Source organism: Sparus aurata, chromosome 4, assembly GCF_900880675.1.
Source record: "Sparus aurata chromosome 4, fSpaAur1.1, whole genome shotgun sequence".
Classification (NCBI taxonomy): Eukaryota; Metazoa; Chordata; class Actinopteri; order Spariformes; family Sparidae; genus Sparus; species Sparus aurata.
The window spans coordinates 25,718,019-25,741,203 of NC_044190.1; the positions used below are offsets into that span (position 1 = coordinate 25,718,019).

The following is a 23,185-nucleotide window of genomic DNA, read 5'->3' on the forward strand; positions in this document are numbered from 1 at the left end:
TCTTCTCCTTTCAAACAGGGGTGTCAATGATTACTCTTATCTGAGAGCGAATCACTCCCTGAAAAACAGGAAAATCTCAGAGATATTCAGTGAACAGTTTTCTCAATAACCTCTCCAGCACCGGTTGTGTCTTTGAAAACACTCAATATCTAAATAAAATCGTGTCACTCAATACATTTTCCCCACCCTTTGAGATCAATGTATTTTACATCCTTCATCCCTGTCTGCCAATATCAATGATGGAGGAATATCAATAATGACAGCTACATTTGTATCTGTATCATTTCAGCATTGGAATCTATTCCTCTCCTGCCCTCGACTCCCTCTTCACCCGCCAGCAGCTACACAGCTCATGTTCAGCCAGGCGCGTACAGGATATTAGCTTCTCTACCAGCAAATTTGCTTTTCACATCTATTTCTTTCTTCTTCTAACCAGTTCTTGGATGGCTTGTTATTGAGCTTAGTGTCCACAAATGCCATTGATCCAAGCCACAACTGGGATCCATACTCAGGCACTTTAACACTCTCTCAGCGTGTTAGAAATACTAATCCTGCTCCACCGGCAGGCACATTGATTTTATAGATTTCCCCCAAAGTTGTGATAATGATATATCATTGTTAAATTTGGTAGAACAAACTGCTTTGCCAATCTATCAATGCGCGCAGAGGCTCTGATTCAGAGATGCCCTACAAGTCCAGAGCCGTGCATTTTGCACTTTAGATGTCACCTTTATATCTTACATACACAAATGTTGGCACTCACTAACACATGCATAAGCATACGCACACTTACTGTATACCCCAAAACTAATATAAACACAAATCTGGTGCCACCTTAATATAAGATGCAGTCATGCACCCTACACACTGGCTTTATCAGGGAGGCCCCCTGCAGGGTGCCGACTGTGATGGGTGGCACATGGGCTAAAGTGACTCCAAAACACACAAATTACCTAGACAGAACCAGACCTGCGGAGGGGAACTGCAGAGAAAAATGAGAAGAGGAATGTTTACAGTGAAAGCATGCTCATATTATAGCTGATGAAACATTTGGGAGTGGGGAGCAGTGCAGGCAGAGGTGAAAGATAGGACTGGGAAGGCTGTGGGGCTGGGGGGTGGGGTGGCAGAAGGATGAGCAGGGGGAATAGTGAGGCCTGGAGAGGGAACTAATGGGCAACACGGCAACAGTTCAAACCAGAGGCGCAGCGAGGCAGCAGTGGCCTGACACAGCTGAAGGCCTCAGAGGAGTGCCAGGCCTATTAGAGCAAGATAAGGGCCTGTTTGGAGAAAGCATCCTCTCAATGGTGCACTGGGCAACAACACAGGCATGGGCATCAATTAAAGACAGAAAATATGACGTGGAAGTAGGAGCACATTAAATAAAAACAACAAACTGCCAGGGCTCCTGCCCTCCCCTCTGAAGAACTGAGAATGGGCAGGGAGCATCAGTGCTGAAATATGGTCGATTTATTCTCCACAGCATTGTCGGGGTGGGGGGAGTTTATGATGAGGTGCAATGTAAAGGGTAGAAAAGAAATGAGTCTAGATGCCTTCTGGACACAGAGCTGCACACGCAGATGAAAGATGAGAGACATGGAGACTCACCTTAAAAAAAAAAACTCAAGCACAATCTTTACAAGAGAAAAAAAATCTTGCCGGTAGATGACTGCCACGATAACTAATTCAGCTTTAATTCACCTTCCATTCCTTCCATTTAAGCCTACAGGCAGGATGTGATGTGATAGACTGCAGTGGCCTAGATTTTTTTGTGGACATAGAAACAGCCATCACATCATTTGACCCGTTTGAGAAACCAAACTGAATTAGAAAAATGGTACACTAATTGGCAACAAATCCTGTAAATTATCCAATCGCTATCACAAAATTGTTATTCGCTGACTAAAGAGGTCAGGCCCTGCCATCACCCACAGGCTGTTTTACATCGTCAGCCCAGTAGTGTCCTCGCAAGGTGCCTGTCGACTGCCCTCTAGAAGGAGGTGTGGGTGGCAGACAGCCTTCATGAAACACCGGTAAACAACAATGAGCCGAACTGACACATGCTACTGATGAAGGGGGAAAACAGTGAGGATCCTCCTGTTTTTGTTTAGAATAGTATGTGCGAGAGTACGTAGGCTTTTCTTTCGGTTCGGGCTGGGTTAATGTGATTTCTGTTCCGCCTGTCGGTTCCAGAGACCCAGCTTTGTGAGCAGTGGTCAGGTGAAGCCTGGACTCACCCCCCGATGGCCATTAGTGTGGAAAGAAGACAACCAAATAAGCAGAGAAAAGCTTGATGTGCACAGGTCACTGCACAACCAGCAGTCAAAAAGCATCTCACCCTGTGTGATTGTTACAGCGATAACATGCAGTGGGAATCTAAGGACCCTAATTACTGGTCACTCTCACTGAGGACATATTACTCAGATTCTGGATGAATTTGTGGTGGTCACTGAAGGCAGTGGCAACACAGATTTGAGTTGAAGAGGTTGAGGATTTGAACATCTTCTATCTACTGTCCCCAAAAAAACGACTGTAGACATCACTTCAAGTTAAATAATATCCATTAACAATTATTTAGTGCTTTATTTATCTGTTTTCCTACCCGAGGTTTCTTCACCATTTCCCTTGCATGCCAGCTTTAAAAAGCGCTGAGAGTTGGAGCCGGCAGTAAATCTTTAAGGATTTGACTTGCAAAAAGCAACTCATATATTGTTTATGAAAAAAAGCAGAGGTTTCCCCTCCCCTTCACCTGCCTTGGAGCATGTTGGTTTTATTTACTTATTTTTAGACTTGCACTAGTTAGAGAGAGGCACACTTGTCTGACTACATCTATACAAATAAAGATAGACCGGGTCCTCATCTGTCATTTCTCATAAGGAGAGTCAAAACTATTCTATTCACGTTAAAGATTCTTGGGTGACATCTTCAATTGAATCAAAGAAGCCGTATTTTGTACTCTGCCCCTAAAGAAAGAACATAACATGGGGGTAGGATTGAGAAAAAATGCAGAAAGTGCCATCATAACATTGAAATATTATTGGGAAAAAAAGGTTTAAAAAAGAAACTGTCATCGTGTGTCAACTTGATCTACTCTGCAGAAACCTCCTTTTGTTAGAAACATATGGAAGAAAAAGGGGAGAGTGGGAAAATTACCCTCCATAATTGGCATCCTGATCAAGGACAGCCATGGCAGCCGAACAATACAACCTTTAATTTATCAGAACTCATTATGAGCTACCGCTATAATGCCAGAAGATATTAGAATAAATAGTGACAGAGAGCAGGGGAATCAAACACTCGGTTATGTTAACGGCATGAACAACTCAGGAGAGTGACAGAGGGAGATTGTGTGTGTGCATGTGTGCGTGTTTGTGTGTCTGTGTGTGCGTTGGTGAGGGTACCAAACTGATGAAGGACGGGAGGGAATTGTTACGTGCCTCCGTGTGTGTCGCAGAGGGGTTCAGTAGCATACCTGTTCACAGTTCATCCTAATCATGACCTTGGCAGATAAACATGACATTGAGCAGAGGAGGATATTAATATATATGGGTGTCTGCTGTCTTCACCTTACTTTTTACTGTGACTGTAAAGGGCACACAGGAAGAAGTGAGCTGTCAGAGGGGGCCGGGGGGACGCCATTGCACGCTTTAACACAGTGTGGCCCCCGCTGGACGGGCCTGCTCAACTCTTGTGTCCATGGCAGATAATGGACACCTTACAGCTGAGTCGTCAACTTTAGCGTTTGGAGTTGATGGCGTGGAGCGACAGGAGAAAGCATCTTCGGCTCCATTATTTATCCCAGGCAGGGGCGCTTTTTTTTTGAGAGTCAGCAACACGCAATGCTTTGACCAGAGGAGCAACTGTGTGTGTGTGTGTGTGTGTGTGTGTGTGTGTGTGTGTGTGTGTGTGTGTGTGTGTTTGTGTGCAAAGGAGATTGGTGTCAGGTGTGTGGAGTGAGGGGGAGGAGGTTAGACAAGGTAAGTAACTATCTCACTGTCATGATCTCAAAGCGCAGCCTCAGAACACAACCAGTGCAAACACAACAAAAATGCTGGTGCACGTCTTTACTGCGAGACTACTCCTGGCTCGAATAACAGCAGGGGATAGATATGTACACTAAGATATCCGTATTTCTGTCAATTAGGGGTGTCACATCATGTTAACTGTGATATAAAATATTAAACACTGATATCATGTTGATAATAAACATAAGATTATATGGTCTTAACAGTCCAGCAAAGATGTTCAGACTTGAGCATCTTCAGTCAGTAGGTTGCCATTTCACTGCTTATTAAGTTGTTGATTGTTCTTTTTGCACAGTCTGTCTCGCAGTTATGTTTACAGACTCCCTCCACCTCCCAACATTTTGAGTGAGACACAAAACACAGAGAAAACAAAGAGATAAAGATTAAAGATAGATTTGATTGCTAGCGTTTTATTCTCACATCACTATTAGAAATTTCAACAATATTGTTGTGGTGAATTGGTTCTGCCAGGACAATCGTTTATTGAAAATCTGTCGTAGTGACAGCCCAAGTGTCAATGCAAATTTCCAACACCAAAATGCCTTTTGATTCTTCTTTTTTTTTTACCTTTTTGTTTCATTTCACAAAATATGTCAAACTGCTCAATATATTATTTTCATCTAAAGGATTTGACCTTAATAAAATATAGTGCACAATTACAAATTCAGGTCAGCACAATTTTACATCTTAACAATATAATACAATAATGTTTGCCTTGATGTAAACACTTGTTTTAAGTTTCAGTTTTGGCCCTCCACAGGAAAAAAAAGTCTGGGCACAATAATGATGCAGAGTTTGAAAACCAAATGGCTGCTAAGCAGGACCATAAGGGATAGTAGTAAAACCACTGTGTGTGTGTGTGTGTGTGTGTGTGTGTTTGTGTGTGTGTGTGTGTGTGTGTGTGTGTGTGTGTGTGTGTGTGTGTGTGTGTGTGTGTGTGTGTGTGTGTGTGTGACATTGCCTGACCTCAGGACACGCTCCGGCTCTGATGAGCTCCCTCACCAATACAGCACCTTTGTTTAATCTGCCTGTCCCTGACTTGCTTCGGCCCTGTCTCATTTTCCCCCACAGACAGTGAAGAAAAGCTCCACCACAGATGGGCAAAAGACTCCTTTCTCCTAATCTCCTGAAACACCACCGCAACACAAAAATGTTCTCCTGAGCCTCTGTGAAATATCTGTGAAATTAGCGAGAAGTGCTCAAGTCTCTGTGCAGAACCTCTTCTCACCTGGAAAATTGGCCCGTGCGTTTACCATCTGCCTTGATACAGGTAAAATGGACGCCGCACGGACACGGCAGCTGAAGTGGTAATATACTTCTTGTAAGGGATCAAATTGTCCTCAACACCCCCCACACCTCACCCCTCCCTCTTTATTACCCAGGCTACTCCACCGAAGGTGCTGAGTGGCTTCATTGTGCAGCTGATAGTGCATCTCTCATTAGCTCCTAGTGTGTGGATCAGAGTGGGGCCAAAGCAGGTTTTTATGGCTAATCTGATATATGGTGCTGAAGACACTGCAGTCTGGCCCCAGACAGGCGTACAGACAGAGGTCACCGGGGTCCAGGTCAGAGAAATGACGCATATGTGCCCATACACGTACACACAAACATAAACACGCACACACAGCCCAACTGGTGATTGTAAAAATGCTCTGAGCAGATCATAAGCTTTGTAATATTCATAAAAATGTAAAACATTTTTAAATATCTATTACAGCAAGTTATTGATTGTCCAACACCATCCATTTGATCTAATTTAGCAATTTAGCTACAAAAATTACATCAACCAGCACATAACACATGAGCAGGGGCTATTTAGAGGTGCAGAGGTCACTAATCACCCACTGTAACCTCCCCAATTATGCCACCAAACCCACCCTGTACACACCCACACACATTACAAGGACAGGCCACAGTGTTAACTGACACTGAGCGCAGGAGCTCATTATCACCTTCCACTGGCTGTGAATGGCTTCCTGTCCTGGGCACTGTGCAGCACCCTGGCAGCGGGCTACTGCAGCCAGTCACAGAGAAGGAGAGGGGAGGCTATTCCTCTAGTTTATCTGGGGCGTCGGGCCTGAGACCCAGCACCAGCCTCCTCAGCATTACTGGAACTGCTCGCCAGCATGAAGACATGAGCCGAGAAGAGGGCAACTCTACCAGTCAAAGCTGGCAGGTATAATTGCACTGAAAATCACTCTAAATCTGCTCCTAAAGGATCCCAGGGCATGGGAGATGTCAGCCCCAGTCCCATGCAGTGAAATATGCTAAGAGTGGAGTCGAGCTTTACACACATACACACACACACACACACACACTTTCTCTCTCTTTTGGTCTCAAATGCGCAAACACACATTGCTCATATTCCCCAACACATTTTATTACACACTTGCGCACAAGTGTACATTGTGTATGTGTGTAGATACAGTAGATATAGTACACACACACACACACACACACACACACACACACACATCTACCAGAGAGAGAAAGGACGGATGAAGCTGTAGGGCTGATTCTGCAGGTTTTCCTCTTGGCATCAAGTCCACTCAACTGAGAAGACATTTCCTCATTAGCCAACCTCAGCTTTAGACAGCTGTGGGGCTCAGAGAGTGTTCATGACTGTATATATATGAAGGTGTGCACAGCAAGTGAGTGTGTGCGAGCGGGAGAAACAGAGAGCAGGGATCATAGTGTCTGTGTTAGTGTTCGTAAAAAGAACGGAGAGAGAGAGAAGAAAGAGGCCCTGCGTTTCCTCAAAAGAAGAAGGTAACAAAAACAATCAAATCAGAGTAGAACAGAGTTTCAGTGTGTGCACTCCAGCAGCGGTGAGAGGTCTGCCAGCTTGCCCTGCATCCCTGACCCCTCATCTGTATGTTGCTAACCTTGACTGCCAGGGGTGCTGGGCTGTGCGTCCTATGTTTTCCAGCACAGACTAGGCTCGGTTCCTGGGCCAGTCAGAGAGTCAAGGCCAGGGCCAGAGATCCAAGAGAGGTGCTACGTGTCTAAGCCTGCCCTGCCCCACCACAGAGCAAGAGAGATGAGGGGATATGTGAGAGATAAATCACTAAGTGCCTCACCTTGGGTCACCGATCACACCAAAGGCCATCGGCAATCTCTATTTGAAGCACTGCATTTGCTGCTTCAGGGCTTTGCTCTCTGGCCTTGCTATAAATCAGCATACACATCTAACCCCATCGCTGCTTTTTTCTCCACATCCCCCCTCTTTGCTAAAGGTGCAATATTACATGTTAAAATACAGAAAATACAAAACCCTGTCAGTTTGTCAAACACTGCCAAATGAGACGAGGGGAGGAAAGGTCACACAACTGACAGGTTTTTTATATGTAGCACAGTTGAAAGGCATTTTTTTATTTCACTAAAATCAATTACTTAAATATTGTCATTCATTTATTTTGAAACAATTCGGAATACACTGGTTGTTTTGTTTACTTTACTTTAGTTTTTTGAATTAAGTTGACTAAAGGAAGCATATGGGTAAAGATTTATAAAGAGGTCCTTGTAATAAGTGTGTTTAAGTCCTTATAAGAAGCTGAAGTGTTCATAATAGCACCATTAAGATGCTATGGGTTAGGGTTAGGGTTAACCACCCACAAGAAACTTGTTAACAGTTTATAGATTGATGAAAACTTAAATGAAAACTGTGAGTTCCTTATATTTGCTTGTAAAAGCATTACAAACACTTGTGATGAGTTTAAACTTTTTTAAACTAAATTACCTTTTTTGTCATTGTTACACCTTTTGTAAGCTTGTTTTGGTGCTTTACTAAGATTACATACTTTATCATACATTCCTTTTTAAAGCATTTCTTATCTTATGAAATCTTATGTTTTATCTTATTCAATTGTTAACTGTGCAGTTATTAACAACTGAATATGCTTTTTGTGGCTACCAGATCTAAAGCACGAACGATGCCCTACTATGCTCAACGTCTTATAATCTAAAAATAAAATTAATTATGATACTTTTATTAACACTTGCATAGTGTTATTAATAATAAGCATAACCATCAATTAATAAGCAAGACTTATAAGCAGTATACTAACATATATAAGCACTAACTGTCTTCTAGTAAAGTTACAGAAAAAAGATGTAATTAGATTACAGATACAGTCAGTAAAAAAGGCAGATTACTTGCCGGATTCAAAATTTTAAATAAAGAATGACATATATTAGTCTGCAACCACACATGACAACACTTCACGAGTCTAACATATCATCAGTCGTGAAACTGAATACACAAGTTATTAATCATCAGTCATCTTTGTCGATATGTCTTTTGCACTTGTCTTTATTTGCATATGTTTGGTACGGAGGTAATCCAAAAGTAACAGAAACTAATCAAGTTACATTACTTTAACGCTGAAATACTTGGATTACATCATTGAGTAAATTTTTTATTTTCTGTATTGGATTACATTTTTTAAGTTACCCTCCCAATCATGCTTGTAAAGAGACTAATGACCTATTAACTAATGCTTATATTGAGGGCTTATAAATCTTCACCAGCATAGGTATTCAGTCAGTGTCTGAAAACACAGACTACCATTAAGATGCATTACAGCTTCCCTTGACTGCAGCAATAATTTAAAATAGCTAAACCAGAAACTTTAACAAATGGACTGTATGTCTAAGGTGCTCTGCTAGGTGCCGACAAAGATTAAGAAAAAGAGTTTAAGTTCAAAATATAACAGTGACACCACTGTTCCGTGTGATGAAAGTGCTAATCCCGGCGATAGTTGACATCAAAATTGCACTGTGTCACTTGATTGCTCCTGATGCACACCGAAGTTCATGGCGAATCACCACAATACCAAATGGGCAAGAAAGAAGTCTGCACAAGCCTGACACAAGTTCCACTTAGACAAAAATAGAGCCCACAATGTCAACATTTGCTTGCGTTGCACAGTCGATGAAAAGAATCATGTGCCGGCAAGCACGGATTGCAAACCCACCTTTCTTGGTGAGAGAAAAAGTGTAAATAATGGTTTCCTTTTTCCTGTTTCCTCTTTGTTTCATTTTTGACACCCAGACGTAGGTTTTAAGAGGAGGCATGATGCCAGCACTCCTGTCAGTTTTCTCTTGCCCTTCTTCCTGCTGTGTAATTTTCTATTCTTAATATGACAGAGTCACTTCTCCTGTGAAAAGTCATTTAAAGAGAGACACTGCAGGCTGCGTTTAATGATTTTCTGTATTTCTAAGTGTGTGTTCCTGGTGTTAAGACATTTTGGTCATGGTGACTGAGGACAGCTTCTCTGCAAATTTTAAAAATATTTATCACAAATAATATATAAAATATAAAAACGTGTCATCTTTAAGAGCCCGTCTGTAAAATCTGCAAAACCTTTCACCCTTACTTTACTTATTTTATTTCATATCCAAAACTGTGATGTGAATTATTTGCAAAACACATCTGACCCAATTATATGACCTAACATCCTCATTTAAGGTAGTCTGGTTGATTTAACGTGACACTAGCTGGAGGGGAAAATAAATAAATGAAAGTAAACTGGCTAAAACCAGTTTTCCTGTAACTAAAGGGTAAACTCTCTTTTATAGCAGTCTTACAAAAATGTAAGAAAACCCCATTTACTGAAACATTCCTGGTAAGAATCTGAATGCTGCAGACAGCTCATTTCGACAGTTTTGAGACCTCACACAAAATCAAAATTAAGCACAGTCAAAGCCCGAGTCTGAATGTGATGAGCTCTCGCTGTGCATCTCCTTGACTTATCTGAAGAACTATGTGTGACTTAAGTCAGCGAACCCTGAATTGCAGCCTCAGAGACTGTCTTTATTGTGAAAAGGTGTGCTATAAAAGAGTAGAAATCCTACTTAGGGAGCTGGCTGCCTGGAAACTGTCTTTGTCCCCAGCCTGTCCAAAAGACAGTCTGTCAGGCTTGCACTGCCTTGAGTGTGACTGTTCTCCTTCTTTTCCCTTCGCTCCTTCTCTCCTCAGGTGTCATAATGGCGGCAGGCCAGGCCTTGATGGAGGTGAGATGGGAGTAATAAAGAGTGATCCACAGGGAGCGATGCGTGGGTGGCACATGTATGGCATTGCTGTATCACTATGGAACAGCGGGCCTCGGTGCTGCAGGAGAATGCTTTTACGCTGAAGGAATGCTGCAGGTGATACACACAATTACATGACATCTAGCACCCTGACAGGCTGACACCCACCGACTGCGGCCATGTTTTTATGTGTGTGTGTGGGTATACGTGCATGCATCTGTGTGCGTATAAGTGCTGGCGAGCGAGTGAAAAACAACACAATAATAAATGAAAAGCCAACATGGTAGTATAAAAAAAATAAATAAGTGAAGAAAGAACGTGAGTCCAGATTTATTTCCCACAAAAAATGAACATCCTATTAGGACTGGAAAATCAGTCGTCTCACTCTGAGAAGGATCTGCATCAGCCATTCAGGACGAATCCTAATAATAATCAGAACACTTGAAGAGGAAGAATAAAGAATTTTAAGGAGGAAAAAAAATACTGTGGCACAGTTTGGCTTCAAATACGCTCATGATTGAGGGAAAAAAGGGTACGGTTGAGAAAGTGTCAAAGAGAGGGAGAGAGGAGTAAGTAAGAGTAATTTTACTTCTTCTATTAACCTGACGTGATTACAATAGCCTGATGGGCTGCCTTATTTCATGGAATATTAAATTCGAATGCGGCTCAAAGGAAGGACAGCGCTGAAGAGGGGGAAGGGACACTATATCCTCTCGCTGAAGCCTCAGCCAGCTTCCACTGGCCGGCAGGCGTTCTCTCCTGGAGCAAACAAACAGTCTCTGGTTGCATCCAGGATGTGTTTGTGACTGCTTCAGCAACGGAATGCGTGTAGCCCTGCTTTATATATTATATAACTTCTATTTCAAATAGCTTCTGCAGGGAAAAGAGCTCAAGAAAGCTGTTACCTATAAAAACTTGAAATCACGTCTCTCCTTGTCTGGAGTGTCCGTGAAAACAGAAAGCACATAAAAGAAATTGCATTAAAAATTAATAAAGCAAATCCTTTGATTTTTCTTTTTAAACTCCGAACTGATCATCTTTAAAATAACCTTTTGTAGCAACACCTTTGATTTGAATGCTTCGACTGTGAGAAACATATCACAAAAAAAAATCAAAAACCAGCAGTTTTAGAGGTACTAATTGCGCTAACGGAAGACTGTTTTAATCTTTTATCATTAACATGTGTAAGCTCAAAGTAGAAATCTAATAAATAAGTAAATATCAGGATTTTTTTTTTTTTTTTTTTTTTTTTAATTCATCTACAACAGGCCAGTGATGTCCACTTCAGGATTTCAGACAGGTAATTGATTTTCAGGTATAAGGTCAATGTTTATGGAAGGTTGGTTGCAAACTGCAGTGAAAACAGTTGTTCTACTTTAAGAACTACAGGAGAGCACGCTCACAGATTTCATGGTTAGTGGCTTTTTTACCTTGTTACTATAGTATTTTGCGAAGCACACCTCACCTTTTTTTTCCACATGTAACAGTTCAGTTAGCACCACTGCTCCATCTCTTTCCCTTTCACACTTAAACACTGCAAAGTCTAAAGAAACACACTGAAAGATGCAATGTACTGACTGTAAGTAGTAGTTAGAAGATAAAACAGTCAGCCTAAAAATACATAATGATGAAAATCTCCAAACTTATGTAAGGATAGAAACGATACTGTATGAACTGACCGCGCTATTTTTACATTTTCTACACTATACTTGAAATTAAATCCAAACATGCATAATAATAAAATCGAACGAAACAGCAGCTGTCATCTGCTGTAATGGCAGAGAGGATTACGGCAGTTCTATGCAAGCATCAACAAATTAATCTGAGCAACTTTACGGCTTGGTAGTAAGGACAACACGGCACAGCGTCTAAAACTCACTGAAGCATTTAAAGATGCAAGTACTGTGGGTATGTATTGTATTGTTCAGGGGATGCTACCGTTTCCCAGTTTTACAGACTTTACAAATTAAAATAATAAACAAAATGTGATTATTTATCGATAGCCAGTGTGTGATGTACAGCTTTTTGAGCATGAGGGGAAGCGTGTGTGACATTTATGTAAGGTTTCCATTTAAGTGAGGATGTCTCACCGCACACTTGAATGCCTGAGAGGAGAATGCTGCCTCCACTTGGCCGTATCTAATGCATAGCAGGCCTTTCCTGTAGCACCCACACCTGCACAAGCACACATTATACTGCACCGTATATACTGTTTAAACAGCTGCATGTTTAGAATACAGGAGGCTAAAGAAGGCATCTTAATCTTTCAACTTGTTTTGTGCTACAGATTTAAAGACTGATGATGATACATGTATAATATTTGTTTCTTTTTCCTTTAATTTCCCTGTTTTCAGACAAGGACTGGGGCTCCACTTTTGGATTGATGAAGATATTATATAGTTTAAAATCAAGTTCAAAAATGCTCATTAAACTTAGATGCTATACATTTGTAGCTATCTGTGCACCACAAGATAAATGCTCTTTAGTTCATTTCTTGCATATGACTGTTCCCTCAGACATTTTCTATCACGTCTGTTCATGCCACTCTTTGTTTTTTTAAATTTTATTTTTTTTACATGAAATCTGACAGAGGGCTGCGACAAAAGAACCAGATAAAGAAAAAAGTCAGTCCCCATAAAGACTACTGAATTAAAATGAGGCTTCAGAGCACAACTTCCAAACACACATTTCCATGGCTAGTTTTAAAAGCAGAATAACAGCCTCTTTTTATACATATCCAGCATGTTTTACAGGCTACATTTACGATTTTAGTGGACAATGGAGCCTGAATGGCAGCATAACATTATGGCCCAGGTGGTAACTGTGGACTCACGCTGTCAATGGCAGCACCATGTCTGCGTGGGCTTACTAAATACAGGAAGTGGAAGAACAAGAACAGAGAGAGAGAGAGAGAGAGGGAGAGAAAGAGAAATAGACAAAGCCGGTCTGCATTACCCTCAACAGCTTACTTTAAAGAATTCATTCCATCTCCTGGAAAAGCTGGACTTGTGATGCCTCATTTCACAAATGTACCTCAGACACTTCGTCCACAGTTTTATAACACTTCATCAATGAGAAAAACACAGCTGCACTGCTATGTTGAGGGGAAATGAAGTTAGAAGGCAAACTCATCATTAGTCTTCAAATGAAATCAGATGAGAGCGAGCGTTCAAGCGTCGTTATCCAGACTGGGCTTTTATGAGCAAACAGTGTGCCTTCATATGGGATGCATAATAAACACCTCTACCCTCTGGGAGAGTACAGCCATCAATGCAACTGTGCCGTGTTGTGATAAACCTCTTCTATCAGCGTGTATCTACATTGGCTATCAGCTCTCTGGGTGTAATAACAGAATAGGACACCACCTCACCTGCATCACAACAAAACCCCCCAGGAGCGATAATGATAAAAAAAATAAAAAAAATGTATCGTTGTTCCAGCTTCATAATTACATACAATCCATATTATGGCAATCTTTTCATGAAAATGTCACGGCAATCATATTTAATACGGCGCCGCAGACATAAGGGGAATTTCTACTAACCAAAGACACTTCGAGATATACTGTATCTCACATTCCTATGTGCACTGCTACGTAGGTGGGACTTTAGGGAGGAGCAGCGAGTTGGGATAACACCCATAAAGGGGAAGATCTCAATTCAGTAGCCGGTGACTAGTGTGTGTCTGATCAGCACATTGGATCTCTACCAGCTCCAATGGTGTTGTTCTGTTGCTGAGGGATCATGTGACTTGTCTGTACAAGGGGCAAGTGAAAGAAGATTTCTCTATAAATTAAACTAAAGACCTGACCCGCTTATTGCTGCAACCATTTAGTTATTGGACAGCAAATATGCATTTTACAGTAACTGTGTTTTAACAACATACTGTATCTCTATGCACCTTTTAAAGTATCCCGTTAAGAAAGGCAGATGTAAATTGAAAAACTGAGTGACATGTTATGTTTCCTTTGTGTTTTTATATGTTGTTTTGCATAATTTGAGGTTCAGCTAGCGCTCTTTTGATACTTCACCTTGTTATACTCTCTTATTCTGCGAGGACTTATTTCATTTCTGACTAAAGAATTGGTGCCACCTACTGCTTATCTCAATAGTGGATGGAAACACGCCTTCACGTACATGTTCTAGTGCCGATTTTTTTAATTTGGGGCATTTTTATTGCATTACATTTACCACTCAAAATTTAGAAGAAGTAGGTGAAAGCTGCTTCTCTTGTAAAGCCAGCAACTATCAATTGAAATTACATCTGTAGCTAGAGTTGATCAGTTGTGGTTAGCTGTCAAATCAAACTAAGATTATCTCCATGTGGTGGTTGAAATCTTCACCTTTGGTTTAGATTGTAATCTCTTCAACATTGTAAAAGTGGTCTCAAAAATGCTGGTTTCATGCATGGTGGAGCTAAAAGACAGTAACATGCCTTCTTCATTCATTATTTTTTCTAATATTGCAGTGTAAAGCTTGTTAGCTCATTCGATAAATGCTTTATTATTTTTATTTTTTCAAAGCTATCTTGGATAACGTGTGACTGTGGTAGCAGGACTGTATTATTCCCCAAACCAGATAAAGTGCAGGGAAGATTCACTAAACCTACCCTGACAAAGCACGCCAGCATTGAGGTCCAGCTCCAACACAGTGGGGAAACACTACGAAAGATTAGATATCCAGGTCTGAATGAGGCTTTTTTGTGACATAACCTGTAAGTCTACATAATAATGTAGTTAGCTAATGACGTACTTTTTGTTCATTGGAAGTAAAATTTGGGTTAGGCTATTACTGCAGGCAATAGCCTTGAGCCACTTAGCCAGGTATGCTAACCGTAGCACCCACAATTGGAGCTGATTAACATTAGGGCTGTAACGATACACATATCGAAACTGATATCGCGACACTCAGATCCACGAACCTGTCTCGCGGTGTGAGAAGGCAGAATCGCAACACAACTTCCAGTCCAGATCCAGCCCTATGAGCTATAAGTAACCCCTTTCACACAGAGACACCACATTAACACCACAGCGGTGGTTCGCCAATTCTCTGCTGTTGGTCGTTCACACAAAGCGAAGCACCACTGGAATATAGACAAACCGCTGTGTAATGCACAGCCGGTGCTGCGGCACCTAAAGAGATGTGACCGTATACGTCATCATAATGACGTGTGTGTGTGTTTTCAAGGTGTTTCCCCGGTGTCCCCCTGTCAAGCTAAGCCAGCGGATAATTTATAATCATATGGATGCTGTTATAATGTGTAGTGATTGAGATCCTGAGCCACCAAACATCCTGGAAAGTGACAAAATAAAATTTTTTCGCTCTAATTTACATAATTACATAATCGTCATCAGTGTACAGGTCGCTGTCTGACTCTGTTTTTTGCCGGTGACAGACGCTGTTTTTCCGGGCAGAAATGTGACGAGGAGTCGGTAGGATGGGCGGGAGGACAGACGCTTTTCCACATACAGCTGCGGTATTTTTTTCGTCGATGCCAAAGAATGTTACAGTTACTACGTTACCTTAGTTTGGTTCTGTAACATTGCTTTGTGCGACATTTCTCTTTATTAAGTTTAGTGAGGGACCTGTGCAGCTAACAGACTTTAAGATGAACATGCCCTCCATACGCACAGCCAGCTCATCCATTCACACTGGTTCAGTTTGCCAATACTGCGCCTCTGATACTATCAGACAAGTATTATATACAGCATATACAAGTTATTGAAATGTTACATAAATAACATTTTTAATAAAAAAAAAAATTACCAAAAAATCGAGGTTTGTATCGAACCGTGGGTCAAAAATTGTGATACACACTGAACCTTGAGTTTGGTGTATAATTACAGCCCTAATAAACATACTAATAAATCCATTCTGTAGACTTTTTCTGATATTTATTTAGTCCTCAATTTGATAATAAGTCTCTGCCAGCTTGAATGCTTAAATCTATAATGAAGGACAATATGAAAGCAGAGTATATCCTCAAAGCTTCCATGAGAAGTATAATTGTCACAAGTTCATTCTGTCCTCAGCACCACTTTGAACTCCAACCTCGGCTCAATGGCTAGTGGCGTCAGTGCTCCAGAGAGACAGAAAGATGAGTTAGTGAGGAGGGATGGGGGTGAGAAGAAGAAAACTGATTGACCTGAACTCAGACAGCTTTCACCTTCTGTGGCAGATAATTTTTTCACACCTTTTCCATTTTGCCCTTCAAATGACCTAGTCCTTCATGTGGCGGCACACTAAAATTAACTTTCCATTTTCACAACAATACAGTTTGGACCGGATGTTAGCAGCAAGACCGTGACGAGTCCAACCCGGCCTGTGTGAGTCTTGAATTGGCTATGGAAGAAAGAGATGACCAGTGTCACAGGTGTATGTATTTAATAATTCCAAACACTAACAGTGCGACTGCGTGAGCAAATTCAGGCAGTTAAAATCTACACAGCTCATTCCCGTTTCCCAAATCTACTCTCTGGCAAAATCAACACGTGCTTTTGTTTTGATGTGATGTAGGGAAGGAAAGCAGAGGGCGGAGAGAAACACCACATACAGGGTGTTTACAGATCTCTCCGGGCTCGCCACATGTGATTACAGTCTCGTGTTTAACAGACCAATTAAGGTTTTTATGGAACGCAGGGCCTTTGCTGCAGGAGGGCTGGCACAGTGCTCCTCTCGTCTCTCTGTGTTAGTGTGTCTGGCATTTAAACACTTTCATTCCAAAGTCAATTGTGCCATCATAACCACATCCGTGATAGGGTTACAAGAAATCAAGGTGGATCGTTTAAACCGAACACAACTATCTAAAGGCAGAGGACACTGCCAACAGATTTGAGTGTACTTCAGAGAACCTTTTATAGTTGCATGATCGAGAGACTTCAGAGACACTTTTTGTGGTGCTGTAAAAGTGAGAATAAAGGCTAGTAAGTACTTACAAACTCCAAGAGATTTCCTTGTAAGGCATAGGCAGTGTAGGCTACGATGTGCAGTGCTGTGGGTGGAAGAGCCCACCCTCAACAGCCACCAGAGGAGAGGATACCTCCTCCTACGCTACGAACACAGACCTCCAGTCTGCTTCTCCCCACTTGTAGGCCCTAATCCCCTTGTAGACACCTGAATCATGGGAGCTGTTATCACACAGGACCACGGGAGCAGCAGAGTGGCCCTTCTATGACACAGCTACACAGTCGAGTTGGCTCAGTCTGGGGTTTCAGCAGAGTACTCTCTCTGTACTGTCTCTAATGTTTGCACATCATCATGTCATTGCTAAAGAATCATAAGCATGTTTTAATATTCAAAGTATTTTCCACTTCACTTTTTATATTTTAAGCAAGTTCAACACTTAGTGTATGATTATGATTTTGTCACCTGTGTGCCTTTACATCCCTGTTTCCAAAAATAAAAAGGGAAATCATCTTCAAACAAACTGTTTTGCCAACTACGGTTTTACGAGGTGTTCTTGAGTCCAGGTCTTAATATCCCTTATTAATTACGTGTTTTACAAAGTGGTGAACCTCGCCCCATCCCTGCTTGTGAACAACTGAGCCTTTCGAGGATGCAGCCTTTCATACTATGAGACTCTCCTGTTACCAATGAACATGTTGACCTGTGGGATGTTCCAAACAGGTGTTTCAGAGCATTATACAACTTTCAAATTCCTTTGTTATCCATGTCCAACATCAACATGAAATATATTATCTTTATACCATTTTTTAATTGAGCACAAAAAATGAAATAACTAATTATCAGAATTACATTTTACACTGCACCTCAACTTTTCATTTATACAGTAATCACACATCAGACATGTTCAGAGACATATAATGCCACCTCAATTACATTTTGCATCAACATAACAATAAAATATCTTCAATGAACACCCCTGACAAAATGTTCATATTAAACATATCTGCATATTGACTGATGATGTTTTCAAGTTGGTTTTCCTGCAGTGTTTGCTTCAACAATACAATATCAAGCATGATGAACCTTTTTGGTTATGTTTAGGCGCAGTTAAAGAATAGGTTCAATACTTTTGTCTGTCTTAAATTTCAGACAAACATTTGAATACATTTTTGCACAAACTGTAGAAAACACTAAATGGACACTATGTGCAGAAATTTACAGCAAGCCATTCAAGGTGGGAGGGATGTTTACTGACGTTTAACCAAATCCACAATCTTACTTACTTAAAGCGGAAATGTGAATATCCTTTTGAGTGTGGTGTGTCAGAAATCTAAATTCCTGATGTAAATGTATAACTTGCCACTAAGTCCCATTGGTAAGGGGGAACACATATCAGCCAGAGGAAAACACTCTCGCTCTCCATCAAGTGAGTGCCCGTCCGTTCACTCATGTTATACTTCGGTTTCTGTCACACTACCTTTCGCCTTCATTGCGTCCTCCATCAGCAGGGTTCTTTCTCTTTTGCAGTGAAGAGTTTCCACAGTTATTCCAGTCTTTTCACAGTTATCTGTGGACAGCGATCTGTTTTGGTTGTGCAAAGGAAGGCGCGCTTCCTTCGTGGCGTAATGCGTCCTTTTTTATTTTTGTTGGAATCCTCTAACCCTCTAAAGTGGGCCGCCTGAATTTCACACAGTTACACTGTGCAATCAGTATTTACTTAAGAATGACAAGTAGAAGAATAAAAGTTTTCTCTTGACAGTTTAGATGTAAAATGCAGCGACGTAATTTATAGGCTTGTTTTTTTTACTGACAATTCCACAGTTTGCAGAACTATTTTAACGATGATCTATTGCTGGATGATTTGTGTGTTTTCTCTTTATTTACAAGGCTGCTGTTTGATGTGATATATTAATTGAGGTTATATTTAAAACAATATGTCATTTAAAAATATGTAGCACATAATTCACTGCACTGGGTGTAATGCCATACCCTTTAAAACACACTAGGAAAAGGCCAAACAAATATAATTCCACTGTGAAGCTGGTAGCCAGTCTAGTCATTCTGTATAAATACCACTATAGGTGTGATCGGGAAAGATTTATATGTTTGAAGATTCTGTGCTGCGGAATATTCCTCCTGACATTTATAAACGACAGCATTTATATGAGCTCAGCCCAAACTTGTGGCTTAGTGAACTGTAAATAAATAAATAAAAGTGTGTGTGTGTGTGTGTGTGTGTGTGTGTGTGTGTTTTTCCCCACAATGATAAAGCAGGAGAGCAGAGCGTTTGCACTGGGGGCAAGAGGCAGGTGAAGTCAGCGTATGCTGTTTAGCAAAGCTGGTTTCTTTCTCTGTGTATGTGCTTGCAAGGTGAGAAGTATGGCTGTGTCCTCTCTCTGCGGCTCTCCACTACGGCCTGTTATCAGCCCAGATGATGTAGGAAGATACACCTGTGTGTGTGTGTGTGTGTGTGTGTGTGTGTGTGTGTGTGTGTGTGTGTGTGTGTGTGTGTGTGTGTGTGTGTGTGCGTAAGACAGAGAGAGTGTCTGTGTGTAGTGTTGGGTTTAACTCCAGTATGGATCTGTGTTTTCAGGAGACCTAAGGTATTTTATGTAACAGATCACAGTACCCTAACACTGCTGTTTAACCTATCACACCGCTTCTGTCCAAAGCTGGCTGTCCAGAACAATTCACTTTCTGAAATATCCCCACAACACAAAGGAATGATTTAGATCTAATGTAGCTACAGCAGTATCTGCATCTTCGTGACATCCACCACTGGTTTCTTAGGAGCCATTTGTCAACTTCGGTGAGGTGGCTGTCTTAATCATGCATATATTGAGGCCTAGATATAATCTAAATGAGTGATTTATATAACAACTCACCCCCTGTACAGTTGCCATGATTGGGGAAATTAGCTAAAGAGACCAAAACCATTTTTTATACCAGGCTCTGCAACATGTTTATTTCTGCAGTAAAGTTGGGCATTTTAACATGGGGGTCTATGACTCGCTTTTGGAGCCAGCCTCAAGTGGCCATTGAGGAACAGCAGGTTTTGGAAACCGCACTGGCTTCATTTTTCAGCTCTGAGGGGAGCTGCTTGGTCTCCTCCACTTCAACTTTTACACTAAATTATCAGAATTTTACCTAGCTTTCACCGTGCTTGGGCTAATACTGGCAGGCTGGAGAGCGGTTTCTTTCTCTTTGCAGCTGGCTCCTGGTTCTGAATATCTGACTAAAGTGTAGCACATTATTGCCAGGCCCTTGTAGCTAAGGGCTTCCGCTGGTATGGTTAGCCTCACTTAGTGTCTCTCTAAATACTGAGGGGGTTTCATTTTAAGACTCTAACACTAATGGCATGTTACTTTTAGGAACTCAGATTCTATAACATTATTACAGTATGTTATCCACAGTAATTGTTTTGCTAAACCAACTGCCAAAACATATTTTTTGCTCTTTTAGTATCCCTGCTGCTGTGACAGTATTGTCTGAGTCTGAAAAGCGAATTCTATCCTGATACTTTTCTTTGATGCCATACTTTTTTTTTTTTTTTAAGTTGAACCAAGAAGTTAGTCCGCCAAGATCATTTCACTGTTTGCCTTACGATTTTTGGTATCTCCTCCTCACATGAAGTGTAGGGGTGGGTGACCTTACAAGTGATCAATCATGAAGACATCTACGATACTTTTTGGGGTAATTAAAGAGATCGCAGTAATGTCTTCTTACTTCTCATTCACAATCATATCTGCGCTACATGAACAAACCAACAGGGTGAGTCTTGTGACTTTTGCTTTAGTGACATATTGTGAATAATGCAAACCTGAGCTATAGCTGGCAACCTGGTGGACGAGGATCTCGTGCCAAAAATTTACCATTTTTAAATTAATTGCATTATTTGTTGAGGGTGGAAATAGATGCATTTCATAGGCTACAGGGCATTTCAAAATTGAGAAAAAAAAGGCCATCATCTAGATTGTGGATTGTGATTGTGATTAAAATGATCATGCCGTTGTTTTGTGGTCAGACTGACCGCAGCCACTCAAATATAATTAATCTTAAAGAAGAAAGGAGGACAGCAGTCACCTATGAGCCTCATGCATCATCTCATTGCCCTTAATCTACACCTAAAATGACAGCAGCACATGAGGAGCAGCTGTATGACCTTCAGGCAAGTACATCAGTTTATCCAAATGTTCTTTTTCTTGACATGGAAATCCATTTAACGAAACCTTCACCTGTTCCCGGAACTCAATAAAGACCAGGCATGGAAGTGTAGCAGGGCCCCCCTGCTCCACTGGATATGACAATAGGTCTTGTCTGCCAGGGTGCAAAATCCAACAACCTCTGCTCCCAAATCAGACCTACCACTGAGCCCACTGACAATGGGATGCTGAGATGTAATTACCATAAAAGCTACCACCACCTCTCTATGTACACCAGACAACACCCCTGACCTCCATCTACCTCTCAAAAGAATCCACACCTCGATTTCCTTTGACCATTTCCCCTGAATAGTTCCATTGTGTCCTGCACTTCTGGAGCTCTGTAGGGAGCAGGGATCCCCAAATTTAAATATATTTGATGAAATTGAATGTGAATGTGTGCGGGTGCACATGTCTCAGTGTTGTTTCTTGTGTGTAATGAGCAGCATGCGTTTCTCTTCATCCTGCAGTTGCCCGTGTGAGACATGGTCGACGCCAGCAGAGTTTGAGACACCTGGGTCCGTTTAAGACAGAAATCCTGCTGGGCTGAGACCTCTCTGATTTAGCACCTTTTTCTCCCCTTGCAGCCCCTCCATCTGTCTTTCTCTCTCATTATCTTTTTTCATTCTAGTCTGATTCTGTCATCCCTTGATCTGCTGGACGCTGCAGTCGCACTCAAGGTTGTGCTGGAAAAGGGGAAGATAATAGGAAACAAAGTGAACACGTTGGTGGGAGCATAAAGGTGTTGACGTGAGGGAGAAAGAAAACACCACTCAGAAGTAACCTTTAAGCAACATGGTCATTAACACCTCCATTACAAACCATTCTGTATGTGCAGCTCTATTAGTCATTCAGAGCCCACGCTTCTCCTCAAGACAGCCATACGTTTTTTTAACAAGACAGCAGGACAGTAAGAAAAGACCTTTTTGTTTTCTCTAAACAACGATCCGTCATCGTCATCGCTACCACCAGCTGGTAACGCTCCTGCATTAAACTGATCTGCCAGAATACATTTACAGAGCAAACCGGGAGCTGCTACGATATATACGGCAGGTCAAGACTGAACAGGTATCTTTAAAAGACAAAATTCATTTCTTGTGCGCGACAACAACAGTCTCCATAAGTGGACATGCGATACATTAGAAATTACTGAGACCATTCCTTTTCTCAGTGGTCATCAACATGTTGCAAAAAATATCTCGTTATGAAAGCATTTGTCTCTGTTTTTAAGAGACCACCATCTGCAAAAAAAAGTTTAGGAATAAATAGCCATATTCAGTTTCATTACAAATTCTACCGATTACAGCTCATTCATATTTCCATCAAGTGGAAACATGATGGTTGCTACTCTGTTCTATATTCAAAGCACTTATCCAAAGTAAGTGCATGCTTTAATTTAAGCACGAATAGCCTCTGTTTCTTCATGTAGTTAAAATTATGATCAGCTGACCTCCTTAACCCCATTTCTATTTAAGTTACGGCGTAATTCAACATTTCCAGTATTTCCCCTCAGTTTTAACGATGAATGCACGTCTTTTCACACCGACTGAAGCTAAGATGGTCTTTCTTGGTGAAAACTATTTAAATTGGATACAGTTTTTTTTCCTCTGTGCGTGGCCACTTGAAATTCACCTATTAACTGTACTTCAAATGATACAGCTGTTTCATAATTCAAATGGAAAAATCAAAAAGACAAGGAGTCATTAACACTTTTACCAGGTGTAATGGAAAAAGTGATTTGTTAGAGGTCTGAAAATAGGTCCTTTTTCCCTACCTATAATTATAGCTTTGAAACATATTATCTTACAGGTATGGCTTCAAAAGTGTCTTCCACACAGTGCTAACAAGGCCCACTGAAACTCCAAATGAGCAGGCAGAAGCCTTAATTACAAAGGTGCATATATTACTACATATCAACCCCTGCTGTTCCAATATTAATTATACTGTACAACAGACATTTTCTTCCACCCCATTTTCTTGAGCCTTAGCCCATTACAAAGTTAACTTTCTCCCGCTCGTTCTT

At 41.1% G+C, this 23,185-nt stretch overlaps 1 protein-coding gene across 14 annotated transcripts in view; it reads right to left on the reverse strand.

The window, feature by feature from the left end:
- zfhx3b (zinc finger homeobox 3b) overlaps positions 1 to 23,185 on the reverse strand; it is a 349,963-nt gene that overhangs the window by 267,594 nt on the left and 59,184 nt on the right. Inside the window, exon 1 of one of the 14 annotated variants that reach the window (XM_030413361.1) lies at positions 4,989 to 5,065. The exons of the other annotated variants lie outside the window; for them this stretch is intronic. The gene's annotated coding sequence lies outside the window, so the exon portion shown is untranslated. Of the gene's footprint in view, positions 1 to 4,988; positions 5,066 to 23,185 lie in introns of those variants that run through there. 14 annotated transcript variants of the gene reach the window in all.